General features: G+C 42.8%; 1 protein-coding gene across 12 annotated transcripts in view; it reads left to right on the top strand.

Moving 5' to 3' along the window:
- LOC135108286 (cAMP-regulated phosphoprotein 21-like) overlaps positions 1 to 15,000 on the top strand; it is a 143,562-nt gene that overhangs the window by 5,949 nt on the left and 122,613 nt on the right. For 10 of the 12 annotated variants that reach the window (XM_064019077.1, XM_064019079.1, XM_064019076.1 and 7 more), the window contains exon 2: positions 10,755 to 10,808. The exons of the other annotated variants lie outside the window; for them this stretch is intronic. The gene's annotated coding sequence lies outside the window, so the exon portion shown is untranslated. The remainder of the gene's footprint in view (positions 1 to 10,754; positions 10,809 to 15,000) is intronic. 12 annotated transcript variants of the gene reach the window in all.

The following is a 15,000-nucleotide window of genomic DNA, read 5'->3' as shown; positions in this document are numbered from 1 at the left end:
CTTTCTTCCCATCCAAACTCAACACATTTCAACCCAGCCTTATCTGGCCTAACCTACCTTACCTTACCTTACCTTACCTTACCTTACCTTACCTTACCTGACCTGACCTGACCTTACCTAACCTTACCTAACCTCACCTAACCTAACTAAACTTAACCTAACCTTACCTCACCTCACCTCACCTCACCTCACCTCACCTCACCTCATCTCTAATCTAATCTTACCGTACCTTACCTTACCTTACCAAACCTTACCAAACTTAATATAGCCCAACCTAATCAAACCTAACCAAGTTTAACCTAACCTAACCTCCTTCTATCTCTGGAATTTTTGTTTGAAGAGACAGAGAGCAGACAGGTGAACCCTTCACCCGAATGACAGAACCTGGTGGTCGCTTTTGGGTTGTTTTGAACTTTATTGTGTCCTGTCTCATTTACGTTGTTACCTTGTTAAACTTGAATGTGGAAGAAGGGAGGGAGAGAGAGTTTTTTTTTTCACTCTTAATTTGTTTTTGTAGTTATTGTTTTCGTTTTCGTGTCCTTTTCCTTGTCCTCGTCCTTGCTTCAGTTCCTGCTTTATTTTTTTTTTTTCATGCTCTTTTCCTTTTTGCTTTTCTGTGTTGTTGTGTATGTTGCTGCTGCTGCTGGTGCTGATGTTATTGCTGCTGCCGCTGTTGCTGCTGTTGTTGTTGGTGTTGTTGTTGCTGCTGGCGTCGTCATTGTCGTCTTTTTTACTCGTTTTATCATCACTATCCTTCCTGTGTTCATTATCATGCTTGCTGGAAATGAAACTATAACATTACCTGCCAGGAATCTTGTATTTCCACGAAACGCGTAAACAAATAATTTATTGTATTGATATATTTTATTTTGTTGGTTCTCTCTCTCTCTCTCTCTCTCTCTCTCTCTCTCTCTCTCTCTCTCTCTCTCTCTCTCTCTCTCTCTCTCTCTCTCTCTCTCTCTCTCTCTCTCTCTCTCTCTCTCTCTCTCTCTCTCTCTCTCTCTCCTTTCATGAAAACAATTTTTCACAGTGCTCTGAATGCTAGCAAAGGGCGACCATAACAGTGAAAGAGCTGGTGGTGTGGCGGTCACAGGGACTTGGGTAACCTTGGGGAGCGAAGAGTAATTGGCTGAGGCTGATGGATTGTGGTGTTTGGGGAGCGTGTAACGGGGCAAGTTGGTTCGTCTTTTGGCGGTGAGGGGCTGTTGGGTGGTTTGTGCCGAGTGGAGGTTGTGGATATTATCATTAGAAGCCGCTGCCAATTTGCTCCTGGATAAAAAAAAAAAAAATGCTTTCCTTTGTCTGTTTCCATCACGTAGTTTTGCACTTCACCCAGACCCAAAGAAAAAAATGGGATTCTTAGTTTAAGGGTCTTACTTCAGCTAATTTTGGGGCTCTGATGGAAGTTCTTGCGATTTTCAAGGGGTTTCAAGGGTCGTGCTCCACCAGTGGCAAAAAATCATCATTCAAGAACCTGATTGAGCTTCCCCGCGAGTTTTGAAAATTGTCATAGGCGCTGTTTTCTAAATGTTTCGGGGTCTCTTCTTTCAACAGGCTGTAAAGGAAGTAATTAGAGGTTTTAAAGGTATTTTTTTTTTTTATGAATTAAGTGATAGTTTAATAAGAATTCCACATCCTCAACACCCACAGAAACCAGGTTAATAATTTCTTTGACATTTGAAAGCCGTCCGCGATTCTTAGATGTTTCAGCGTCTTACCTCGACTATTTTTAATCGGCTGTAGAGTAGGGAAGATGTTAGAGGTTTCAAGGATGCTTTTTTTTTAATGAGTTGAGTGATAGTTTTCAGCAAGGGTTCTGTAACGTGAAATGCAGAAGACACCCATGAAAGGCAGATTGATGTTCTCTGTGGCACTTGAAAATAATGTATGAGTTTTTTTCTTTCATAAGTCTAGTGAATTTTTAACTAAAACTGCGCCATCAACTACAAAATGAAAAAAAAAAAAAGCCTATGAGAAGTAGGTTAATTATCTATGTGGCCTCTGTTTACCGTCCTAATGAGAACCCAGAGCGTTCCAAAATAGGGGCCAAGGTCTGCTCATTGCGGCCTCTGCGTCCCAAGAGGGTGTCGCTGTGGCGTCATGCAGGGTACTCTCGTGAATGACTCCCCATAGGAAATACATGGACTGCGTTATAATTTATGGGTTTCACTCGTAATAAATAGTACTGAATAATAAATATATATATGGTTGTATGGTTTTTGCTGTGTATATATTTTTACTCTTATGGCTACTTTTAATTGTTAGCTAAGTTTCATTAATTATTTGACTATTATGACTTATTGTGGTGTAATGAAATTGTCTGGTTTTGGGTTTAGTTTCGAAACTTGCTTCTGAATAATCTACTTGTTCATATCTTTCTGTGCCTGTGCTTTAATTTTTCGCTCAGTAAAATCTAGGGGTACCAAAATGAAGTAACAATTGTCATACATTTGTTAATTAGAATTCAGATGGTTAATATATCTATAGTTGTTGCCTTTATATGTGTTTTGAATGTAGTATGTCTTTAATCCGTATTCATAAACACTTTCTTATCTCACATCGACTACTTTCAAATGCTACCCAGATTATAATTCGGGTTCTTATGAGTGTTTTTCCAATTCATGATGCGGAATCCTTATTAAGCTATCACTGCCATCGTAGAAACACCCCTGAAAACCCAAAATAACGTTCATTAGACTCGTTTAAAAGAACAATGGAGATGTGCCGTTATAAACTGAGAATATGAACTTTTGGGCTAAGATGTCTTGTCCTTGGGTGGAAGTAAAAATATCATCACCATTACCTTCATAAATCTCCACAAGGCAGTAGCATGTGACGAGGAATTTTTGTTGTCCCATCTCCATCTGCTATGTCGTGTTCTGCGTCTTCTTCTTCTCATCACCAAGTGTCCATTCCGGCAATATACCCGCCCATCTGTTGTCAGTTCGGTGAATAATAGGACATATCCAAGTTCCTCTCTTCTTTATGGTCTCTTGGTACGCCCTCTCAGTTTACCGGGTGGTGGCGAGGGCTCTGTCGCGTGCTGCGTTGAGTAACATGGCTGGTGGTGGTGGTGGCGGTAGTTGGAGGTGACAGTGATGAAGTGGTAGTAATGGTAGCGGTAATGGTCGAGGGTGATGGTGAAGGGTTGTCCAGGTAGGTGGTGCTAATTAGTTATTACTTCACGCGTCTACAGCACAATCAGGTAACAGGCAGCGGGGTTGTAACTGTCGCTGTAGCAAGGTATAGATTATTAGGTGGACAGTGGTACGGAATTTCTCAATCTGGTATGAAATCGTGGAGCAGCAGCAGGTGGTGTTAACAGTGACAAGGTGGCGGTGTTGGGTGCCAGATGGCTTACTGGGCCACTTTCCTCTCTCTCTTTACAGCCTCCACCCCTCACCCACCACTACCCCAAGCCTTACCCTTCCTTACCGCTGCCGCACAGATTCCTACACTTCTATCTCTCTCTTGCCTCGCGCTTCTCCCTATCCTCAATACTATTTCTTCAACCTCTGCTTCAATATGTCTCTAATTTTCACCCTTTTCACTAACCTCACATCACTATTATACTCCCTTGGCGCCTCCTCCTTCTCTGTCTTTCATGTAGGTCAAGGCAGGATCACTAGCTGGGTGCCGAGATGGGCCACACAAAGACGAGCGTGTGTGAGGTCTCTGCGAAGTAAAGTCGCTTGATAGGTGCAGTGCTTAAGTGAATGTTATTGGTACTTGGTAAGCGAAGGGTATAGCTGTCAGGGTGCGTGGGATTGAGGTGCTCAGGGATGTGTGTGTGTGTGTGTGTGTGTGTGTGTGTGGTTTTGTTGTTTTTGTCGTTGTTGTTGTTACTATTACTACTATTGCTTCTGCTATGACAACAACAAGAACTACTACTACTACTACTACTACTACTACTACTACTACTACTACTACTACTACTACTACTACTACTACTACTACTACTACTACTACTACTACTGTCACCACCATCACCACTACTACTACTACTACTACTACTACGACGACTACTATCCTTTAATTTCACTTGGAAAGAGTCTGTCCATCATTCTGTCTGTCTCTGTCTGTCTGTCTGCCTGTCGGTTTGTGGGCAAGATACCTCAAAAGTCATTAACGAATTTCAATGAAGTACTTAGAAAAGGTGGGCTTCGGATCAAGGAACTGATGATAAGACTTCTGTGCCGATCCATAAATTTTGAAAGCCTCCTTGGTTTCTCAGTGATGTAAATCTACGGTGGGAGTTTGCCTCATTTCACTCCAGTCTACAGATTATAATGTGCCAGCCTTCACTGATGCTTAAGGAAATTATTCGCTACGTTTCTCTCAAGTATATAGATATTGTTTGCCTTATTCTTACTCACCTGTTTCTCATACTCCCCTTAAGTCTGTGGTAAATGCATGTTAGGTACCGGTAAAGTCTGCTGGGAAGGGTTGCCACATTTCAGTCTAAGGGGGATGTATGCCACGTTTCCTGTTACTGTATAGCACTAGCAGGGATATGACTGTGTTCTTTAGTGTCACTTAGATATCGCTGTTGTTGTTGTTGTTGTTGTTGTTGTTGTTGTTGTTAGTGGTGGTGGTTACATACGATGACCAAAAGATAACTAAAAAGGAACAAGCTTTTAGATCCTTGCATAGCTGCCTGGGAATTAATGCTAACTAGCGACTGGGTAAAGAGATAGAATAAGAGATTAAATAATGAAGCAAATGATGTTGATATTATTACCTTGGCTGACGGAAACACAGAAACTTCTCTAATCTGCACTTTGTAGTTGACAGCAGCACCAATAGAAGGCGTAGTGGCAGTCTTAAAATGAAGAAGAATTCCTTAGAAAAACAGTAAGGAGAATGCGGAAAACACGCTGCATTTTTTTGTGTCACTCAATCTCACGCCCTGTCGTTCTCTTAAAGTCAAAGGAAATGATAACGCACCATGACAGATAAAGCATGTCATTTTATTAACTGAGGCGTGAAGTGATAGAATCTTTACCTGCATATGTCCTACCTTGTTTCCTTATAAAGCACTGACTTCCTCACACCTTGTTACAGTGTGTGTGTGTGTGTGTGTGTGAAATAGAGAAAAAGTGTGAGTAAATACCGTCCCTACATTCACATTTTTAAGCCCGTCAGCCACCCACTACTTCCACGAGGCGAGACGGGACAGGGATGAGCAATGAGAGAGCCAGTCCGCACCGCTACTCCCACCCTCACTCAGGCCAATCACCGTGAATGAAATGGCAGCCGAGTGTCATGGTACACCGTCCCACCCGACACCTCTCATCTCGGGGAGCGTTATTGATGTGAGAGAGAGAGAGAGAGAGAGAGAGAGAGAGAGAGAGAGAGAGAGAGAGAGAGAGAGAGAGAGAGAGAGAGAGAGAGATGATCAGGTAGGCAGGTAGACACGCAGATAGCCTGACAAGATTACTGACTGACTAACTGACTGACTGACTGACTGACTGACTGATTGACTGATTGAGACATACAGACGTACAAACAAAAGGTAACAGAAACACAAACAAGAAGAGAGAGAGAGAGAGAGAGAGAGAGAGAGAGAGAGAGAGAGAGAGAGAGAGAGAGAGAGAGAGAGAGAGAGAGAGAGAGAGAGACGGGTAATGATTCAAGTTTATCGTACGCTTAGGAATCTTAAAGGTATCTGAAGGAGTCTGGAATTAGGAAGTTTACCTTACATATATACTTCTTCCATCCTTAGTTTCCATTGTTATAATGTACATTTAATAGGCGTGTTTCCGTGAATACAGTAGTTATGGTAGTAGTAGTAGTAGTAGTAGTAGTAGTAGTAGTAGTAGTAGTAGTAGTAGCAGCAGTAGTAGTAGTGTCTTGGTTTTTTTCATTTCATTTACAGATCTTCCAAAACATTATTTTTACCATGTATAGTGAAACATAACACTATTTAGACGTAAATACGGTGACTATATACGTATAAGAGTTACGTACAACTCTCTCTCTCTCTCTCTCTCTCTCTCTCTCTCTCTCTCTCTCTCTCTCTCTCTCTCTCTCTCTCTCTCTCTCTCTCTCTCTCTCTCTCTCTCTCTCTCTCTCCATAACGCATCCACGAAATAGGTCTTTATTTCGTGGTTACTGACTCTGACTCTCCAATATTCTTGTGTTTGGGAGTATGGTGATGTTATGATAGCCATGGGAGGGTGAAGGAGGCGCCGGAGAGGGAGGGAGAGAGAGAGAGAGAGAGAGAGAGAGAGAGAGAGAGAGAGAGAGAGAGAGAGAGAGAGAGAGAGAGAGAGAGAGAGAGAGAAGGGGCGGTGATGGCGTGGTGCGGAAACGTGGTGATTATTGTGCATTGCAGCTTTATAGAGATGCTGTGGTCTCTCTCTCTCTCTCTCTCTCTCTCTCTCTCTCTCTCTCTCTCTCTCTCTCTCTCTCTCTCTCTCTCTCTCTCTCTCTCTCTCTAAATTAAACGTACATTAGTTTCTCTTTCATTCTCCTTCCTTCCTTCCTTTCCCCCCGCCCTCCCTACCTCCCTCCCATTCTCTCTCCTACCCGCCCTCTTTCCTTCCTTCCTCCCTTCCTCCTCCATTCCCTCCCTTTCGTTTTTTTTTTCTTTCTTCCTTCCTTCCATCCTTCCTTTCTGTCACTTCCATCACCCATACACAACGAGGGACATCTACTTGCTTACCTGCTTGTCATCCACCTTCTCTCTCTGTGTGTGTGTGTGTGTGTGTGTGTGTGTGTGTGTGTGTGTGTTAATGGATGTGTTTGTCTTCGCTCGGGCACTAATTGTTGTTATCTGTGAAAATATTGATAACAGGCCGGGGGATGTGATTCCTGTCAAGTGGCTGACTGTGTGTGTGTGTGTGTGTGTGTGTGTGTGTGTGTGTGTGTGTGTGTGTGTGTGTGTGTGTGTGTGTGTGGTGAGTTATGTCTCGTGTTTTGTTGTATGTATGTATAGTAGTGATTGTCTTGTTGTTGTTGTTGTTGTTGTTGTTGTTGTTGTTGTTGTGGTGGTGGTGGTGGTGGTGGTGGTGTTTCTATTTTTTTCTCTTCTTCTTCGTCTTTGTTTTCGTTTTCATCATCATCTTCTTCTTCTTCTTCTTCTTCTTCTTCTTCTTCTTCTTCTTCTTCTTCTTCTTCTTCTTCTTCTTCTTCTTCTTACCAGTTGTAGTTGTAATAGTGATAGCAGCAGCAGTACAGATAGTGCTATTATGTAGTAGTAATAATCTTAGCAGCAACAACAGCAGCAGCAGCAGCAGCAACAGCAGCCGTAGCAGTGGCAGCAACAGCAGCAGCAGGGAACAGCAGCAGTAGTAGTAACAGCAGCAGTAGTAGTAGTAGTAGTAGTAGTAGTAGTAGTAGTAGTTGTTGTTGTTGTTGTTATAATCGTTAATGTCTCAAGATAACGACAACAGCATGGTCGTACGGTCTTGATAGTGGCTGGTCGCGGCGGCAGTAGTGGTGGTGGTGGTAGTGGCGATGGTGGTGGTGATGGTGGTGGCGGTGGTGGGACCTAAGTATAGCCACCATCAGGGACCCTCGCTGCACGCTGCTCTGGTGTGTACACTCCCGAGGCGGCTGTGTGTGTGTGTGTGTGTGTGTGTGTGTGTGTGTGTGTGTGTGTGTGTGTGTGTGTGTGTGTGTGTGTCACGTGTCCTTATGCAACGTAACAAATATCTCTTTAAAAGTACTTAAAACAGCCCTCTGGCAGAGAGAGAGAGAGAGAGAGAGAGAGAGAGAGAGAGAGAGAGAGAGAGAGAGAGAGAGAGAGAGAGAGAGTATATGTGTGCGTGTGTTTATAAGAAGGGAGAAGAATCTTTCCTGTCAATGTATTTTTTGTCCATTGAATATGTATATATGTATGTAAGAATGTATATATGTATGTAAGAATGTATATATGTATGTATACCAACCTGTATATGTACGTGAGCATAATTGCACGTATTTATAAGATACGTGCAGAACACCACAGGAGTTGTGCACGAATTATCCTCTTATTGATTAGGTATTCATGGTGGTGATAATGGTGGTGGTGGTGGTGGTGGTGATAATGGTGGTAGTGGTGATGGTGATAATGGTGATGGTGGTGGTGGTGGTTGCGTGTTTGTCTCATAGGTGGAGGCACGTGAAAATACAAGGTACTCGTGCTTGCATTCCGCCCTCTCCTCATGCACGCCTTGTCAGTCACACACACACACACAAACACACACACACGCGCGCGCGCTCGAATTCACGAACACGTGAAGGCTGAGCAAGCAAGAAAGCAAGCACGTAGTCACACACACACACACACACACACACACACACACACACTCTCTCTCTCTCTCTCTCTCTCTCTCTCTCTCTCTCTCTCTCTCTCTCTCTCTCTCTCTCTCTCTCTCTCTCTCTCTCTCTCTCTCTCTCTCTCTCTCTCTCTCTCTCTCTCTCTCTCTCCCTCCTGTACTAATCAAAAGCACATATATGTAAAAAAAAAAAAACTGACTATTTATAACACAATTGTCATAAGAGCAGAACAGGTAAACGAGTCACATGTATATTTGTGATTAGGAAGAGTCAGGTAAAGATACACAGGAGGCAAAGTGTATATCTGATTACCAAGACAGGTGTGTCGTGGGAATGGAGACGTATATTAGTAGACAGGTAAAGGCAAGGACAGGTAGTAATGTAAATATGAAGAGGTAAAGGTGGAAATATTACTTAGGCAGGTGTGTGTGTGTGTGTGTGTGTGTGTGTGTGTGTGTGTGTGTGTGTGTGTGTGTGTGTGTGTGTGTGTGTGTGTGTGTGTGTGTGTGTGTGTGTCGTGAGAAACAGTCCCAAAACCTTGACCTACAAGGGATAAATGTCACTAGGTGGTGGAGGAGGCACGAGAGGTGTGTGTGTGTGTGTGTGTGTGTGTGTGTGTGTGTGTGTGTGTAAAAGTGTACTTAAGCCAGGAAATGTGACAGAATTGAGCACGGTCACGGAACTGAGAGCAAGAAAAAAAAAAAAAGGAGAGGAATATACATGTTTATCAATTTGTAGGCTGAACACATTCTGGCAGTGACTCCTGTGTGTGTGTGTGTGTGTGTGTGTGTGTGTGTGTGTGTGTGTTTGAAATATCCGCGGTAGCAGCAGCAGCAGCACCCAGGCATGGTAAGTGTGGCAGCACCTGTCATGGTGTGCTAATTAGGGGCGACAGGTGTTTCAGAATCTCACTGAGGCCAGATGACAGGTGAGACGATGAAGTAACCTGCTCAGCGGGAGGAAGAGGAGGAGGAGGAGGAGGAGGAGGAGGAGGAGCATGAAGTCTATATTTCATTTCTTTGTATTGAAGTTTCCTATGCTCTTCTGCCGTGTCTGAATGCATATAAATTGATGAAGAAGAGAAGAAGAGGAGGAGGAAGAGAAGGAGGAGGAGGAGGAAGAAACAAACTGAATGAACGTATGTTGAGGAAGAGATATAGAAAAAGAAATGGAGAGAGAGAGAGAGAGAGAGAGAGAGAGAGAGAGAGAGAGAGAGAGAGAGAGAGAGAGAGAGAGAGAGAGAGAGAGAGAGAGAGAGAGAGAGAGCGCAAACCTATTTCTTGCGTAATGTCACTCACCTCATAATCTTTTTTATAGCAATGACCTGCTAAGTATATTTCATTTTTCATCTCGGCTAGTTATACCTCAGTCCTTCCTCCCTCCCCTCCCTCCCTCTCCCATTCTCCCTCCCTCCTTCCTCTTCACTGCTCATCTTCACCTACGCTAACCTACCAAATGTTTGATATTAGGGGAACATTTATTTGGATGAATTCATGAGAGAGAGAGAGAGAGAGAGAGAGGGGGGAGGGGGGACACTCACCAAGCAGTTCCACATGTGTTTTTTTTTATATATATTTATTACTACGAGAGCAGGTGAAGTGACATAAGAAAAAAATGCTTTGAGGTTCGGAATTTTAAGAGTGCATTGCGTGGTGGTGGTGGTGGTGGTGGTGGTGGTGCAGATATTTAAGTTACACGTGCATTCTGTTCGAAAGGAGACGAAAGAAAAAAAAACTGCAGAAAACGAGTAGGAAATTTATGTCACAGCTCGTGTTGAAAAAAAAAGAAAAGAAAAAAATGCTTCGCGTGTAGGCAATATTATGTCGTTGTTGTTGTTGTCGTTGTTGTTGTTGTTGTTGTTTTTGTGCTTTGGCCGTGGTGGTGGTGGTGGTGGTGGTGGTGGTGGTGAATGTCAATCTAAAATAAAGAGGAAAGTATATGATAGATATTGGAAATGTTTGGGAAAATGTCAGAAGAGAAAATGCAAGCGTCTCTCTCTCTCTCTCTCTCTCTCTCTCTCTCTCTCTCTCTCTCTCTCTCTCTCTCTCTCTCTCTCTCTCTCTCTCTCTCTCTCTCTCTCTCTCTCTCTCTCTCTCTCTCGTAGATATCATTACCATTATAAATTTAACGCCACTACTACTACTACTACTACTACTACTACTACTACTACTACTACTACTACTACTACTACTACTACTACTACTACTACTACTACTATCTTTCATTATTATATTACCAATGTTCTTTCTTTCCCAGTATGTATATGCATCCATTTTATGTATGTATGAATGGGTTGTATGTTGTAAATGATGCCTTGTTCGTGTTTATGATGCAGTGTTGATGTTGCCTTGTAATTAATTGTTGCCTTGTGTTCTCGTATGTATGTATGTATGCAAGAGTGTACTAATAGGTTGTATGAATAGTCTGTATGTTACTTTTGCCTTATTCGTGTTGCTTGACATTAACACCTGCTTTGTGTTCTCCCGCAGGATTAGTGTAGCAGTAGCAGCCTTGTTCTCCTGTCCATTAGCCGTGTCGACCAGGTATGTACCCACTGTGCTGTGCTTACTCCGTTTTCTATGTCTGTATTCTTTCTCTCTTGGTCCTCAGTGCTTTAGTCTCTCATAAGGACTATTTCTAAAGGTCACTGGTTTTTATATACATTTTTTTTTCGTTGATGATGCAAAATCCTTCTTAAACCATCACTAGATTAATTAATGGATAAGCCTTTTTGTTCCCCTAGGTCAAAGTCCCCTTCATCGTAAATAAAGGAATATATTCAGTCAGTGGCTCGGAGGTGGAGTGATTAGTGTGACTTCAGGTGTTTTTGTGTTGACACCTTTTGTAGTTCATGTGATTATCGGTTGCAGAATACTGAAGATGTGTTGTTGTTTCTCTCTCTCTCTCTCTCTCTCTCTCTCTCTCTCTCTCTCTCTCTCTCTCTCTCTCTCTCTCTCTCTCTCTCTCTCTCTCTCTCTCTCTCTCTCTCTCTCTCTCTCTCTCTCTCTCTCTCTCTCTCTCTCTCTGTGTGTGTGTGTGTGTGTGTGTGTGTGTGTGTGTGTGTGTGTGTGTGTGTGTGTGTGTGTGTGTGTGTGCTTAATAATGATATCATCTCGGTACCATGGTTTCATTATTATTATTATTATTATTATTATTATTATTATTATTATTATTATTATTATTATTATTAATCATCATCATCAGTACTAATCTAAGGCGGGTATTCTTTTACACAATACAGTAGTAGTAGTAGTAGTAGTAGTAGTAGTAGTAGTAGGAGTAGTGGTGATGATGGCGGTGACTGTGGTGCAGGGAATAATAGCAGCAGCAGTGGTTGTGATGGTGGTGGCGGTAGCGGGTGGTGACTCCTGCCAGGAATGTTGCCAGAAATAGTCGTTGTATGAATGAAACTTAGGCGGCCAAGGTGGATCGCTGGTGCCCGCTATGTTTAGGGTGGTGGCGGTGGTGGCGATGGCGGTGGTGGTGGTGGTGGCAGCAGCAGCGGGTGGCAGTGGTGTTGGTGGTGGTGTGGCGTGTTACTATAAGCCTTTATTTCTGGCAGTTATAGTCCCTGGTGGGCAGTAGGCAATTATGTTACTAAAGAGGTCAGGTGGTGATGGTGGTGGTGGTGAAGGCGACGACTGCAGCAACAATCTGGACATTTCTCTTGTTGTCAATATAGATTCCAGAATGTTGTTGCCAGTATAGATGCCAGAGTTAATAGCAAGATAAAGAAATGAAGAGAGAGAGGAATCGTAGTTATAAGATTAGTTTTAGTATTGAATGAATAAGATAGAGTGATAAATAGTGGTAATGATAGTAATAGGAGTGATTAGGTAGGAAAATAAAAAAATTAAATAGATGTAGGAAATATAGTAATGATTAAATAAGAAAATGAAGGGGAAAAAATAGTTTTAGTAACAGTAGCGATAAGATATAGAAACAAAGGAAAGGAATAGTTATAGGAGTGATAGGAAAATGAGGAAATAGGAATAGTGGTAGTGGTAGTAGTTGTTGTAGTAGTATATTAGCGGTGTTACATTAATTCTGAGCAGTATAAGACTTTTAAGGGTTTTGTATCCCATCTCTAGTCTTAGATCACGACAAAGGAGATTAAATAAGAAAAATGACTAGAAAATGCAACAGGGCTGTGACGAAAATAGTGGTGGTGAAAGTGGATTCATGAGACTTACTAAGAGGTCATAATGTTAGGATGAAGGAGATTGACAAAAGGTACGAAAAAAGAAAAAAAAAACTGGTGATGGTGTTGATGGAAGTAATGGCAGTAGTAAGATTTTTTGAAGTTATATTGATACCATAATTAGTAGCAGGACAAGGCAAGCTGCAGAATCAGATAAGGAAATGAAGGAAGGGAAAAAATAGTAACGATGATGTCTTTATTGATAACAGTGGTGACGGAAAAGCAATTTAAGGATGCGGATGCCGGAATTAGTCGCTGAAGGTCACGGCAGGATAGGAAATTAGATAAGGGAATTAAAAAAGAGGCATTAGGGGAGCTTTTAGTAATAGGTGAAGATGTGTTCATGCCAGGTGGCGTGAAATAAGTGCTTTTGGCGGCCTGATGCTTGGACTGGGTGGGTGGGTAGGTGGAAGGGTGGAAGGGTGGAAGAGAGACTGGGTGGATGGGTGGGTCATTATTTTTAGGAGTGTGTGATTTGAAGCAGGGATGAATTATAGCAACCGTATAATTATGTGGGTCTTGCTGTCGATTAGGGTCGCGTGTTTGTGGAGGTGGTGGTGGTGGTGGTGGTGTTGTTGCTGTTGTTGTTATTGGTGTTGTGAGGGTTGTGATGGAAGATGGCTTTGATTTTGTTGTTATTGTTGTTGGTGGTGTTTGCCGTGGTGGTGGTGGTAGTGGTGGTGATAGTGGTTATAGTGGTGGTGGTGGTGGTGGTAATGGTATATCATATTGCGATTTCTCCACAGCGAAAGTGCAGCAGATTTTGTGGAGACGCTAAATTAAATCTTTTCCCATCCTTTTCTTTTTCCTTCTGCCTTCACATTCTCCTCGGGCACTCTCTCTCTCTCTCTCTCTCTCTCTCTCTCTCTCTCTCTCTCTCTCTCTCTCTCTCTCTCTCTCTCTCTCTCTCTCTCTCTCTCTCTCTCTCTCTCTCTCTCTCTCTGTTCTTGCTTTGGTCGTCTTTCTTCTAAGCCCTCTCATTATCTCAATTATCTCACTTGAAGAAATACTTCTTTAACTTGTCTTACCTTGAGAGAGAGAGAGAGAGAGAGAGAGAGAGAGAGAGAGAGAGAGAGAGAGAGAGAGAGAGAGAGAGAGAGAGAGAGACTATCAGAAAGAAAATCTAAAACCGTAAACTCAGACATTTAAAAGATATATTCCTTAAGTACTAAAAATTCTAGTCTCGTAAATCTAATCTCAAAGAAGATATTGTATTAATACCGCAGCGAACAGACAGACAAATAGCCACTTGAAGGAGGTGATGGTGGCGTTTATTTTTGTACCAAATTTACCTACACGTGCACAGCGGCCGAGGGAGGGAGGGTGTCTGTTCAATGCCCTAACCACTCCTTTGGGTTTCTCCCGTTAGGGGTCGCCACAGCGGATCACCCGTCGCTATCTTGCAGCCTTGTAAGTTTTCTCACCTTCCTCTCTTTCAGTCATCCTCTTGTTTTTCATTCTCCTTTCCCTTGGTCAGCTTCTCTTCCTCTTTTTCTATACGCATCACCTTCTTCATTCTCCTTCGCTTTGCTCTTCATCTCTTCCTCTCTTCCTTTTCTGCTACACGCATCACCCACTTGTCCTCCTTCGTCCTCCTTCACCTTGGTCTTCCTCTCTTACGAAAACATCCTTCTTTCTACAGTTTAACGGTTTCACCCACTTGTGTTCCTTCATCCTTCTTCACCTTGGTCTTCCTCTCATGAAAACATCCTTCTTTCTACAGTTTAACACTTTATTTACGGAAAGAAGTGCGAATTTACAAAGGATTGGAGATCGCTATGTTGCCCTGCTTGCTATTCTCGTTCTTTTCTCTCCCTTTTCTGTTACAGCCATCACCCACATGTTCTTCATTCTCCTTCATTCTCCTTCGTCCTGGTCTTCGTGTTTTACTTCAGCGTCATCCCTTCTGTAGTACTGACTGGACGTGGCCGTAGTGCATGTGTGTGTGTGTAGTAAGGTCTTATTACGTGGAATACATGGGGGTGTTACCTACCTTAGTCTTACTCCTCATCTCTCCTCTACGCAGTACACATGGCCAAACCACCTCAGTCTTGCCTCTCTTCAACTCTGTCCCCAAACTGACGTGTGCCTGCGCTCTAATAATGCTCCTTACTAGTAAATCGCGCTGGATACTTGGAAGAATCTAAATGTATCTGCGTTTGTGTTGTAAGAGTGAACTTCCTTCATGCCAGAAATTTATTATTAATCTTACTTTGTGCCGTTCGTGGTATCCTTGGAAAAATTCTTGAGGTAAGGCATTTGGCAACTACTGTTATTAATACATTGTTATAGTGTTGGGAAGTAACGCTTCATCCTGAGAGAGAGAGAGAGAGAGAGAGAGAGAGAGAGAGAGAGAGAGAGAGAGAGAGAGAGAGAGAGAGAGAGAGAGAGAGAGAGAGAGAGAGAGAGAAACTTGGCACCAGCAACAATCCTTGGCACAACACCATACTCTCGCTTTCCTCCCCCATTCCCCAGCTCTCTCTCTCTCTCTCTCTCTCTCTCTCTCTCTCTCTCTCTCTCTCTCTCTCTCTCTC

The sequence above is a fragment of the Scylla paramamosain genome, chromosome 17, assembly GCF_035594125.1.
Source record: "Scylla paramamosain isolate STU-SP2022 chromosome 17, ASM3559412v1, whole genome shotgun sequence".
NCBI lineage: Eukaryota > Metazoa > Arthropoda > Malacostraca > Decapoda > Portunidae > Scylla > Scylla paramamosain.
This window is presented reverse-complemented; position numbering and strand designations above follow the sequence as displayed.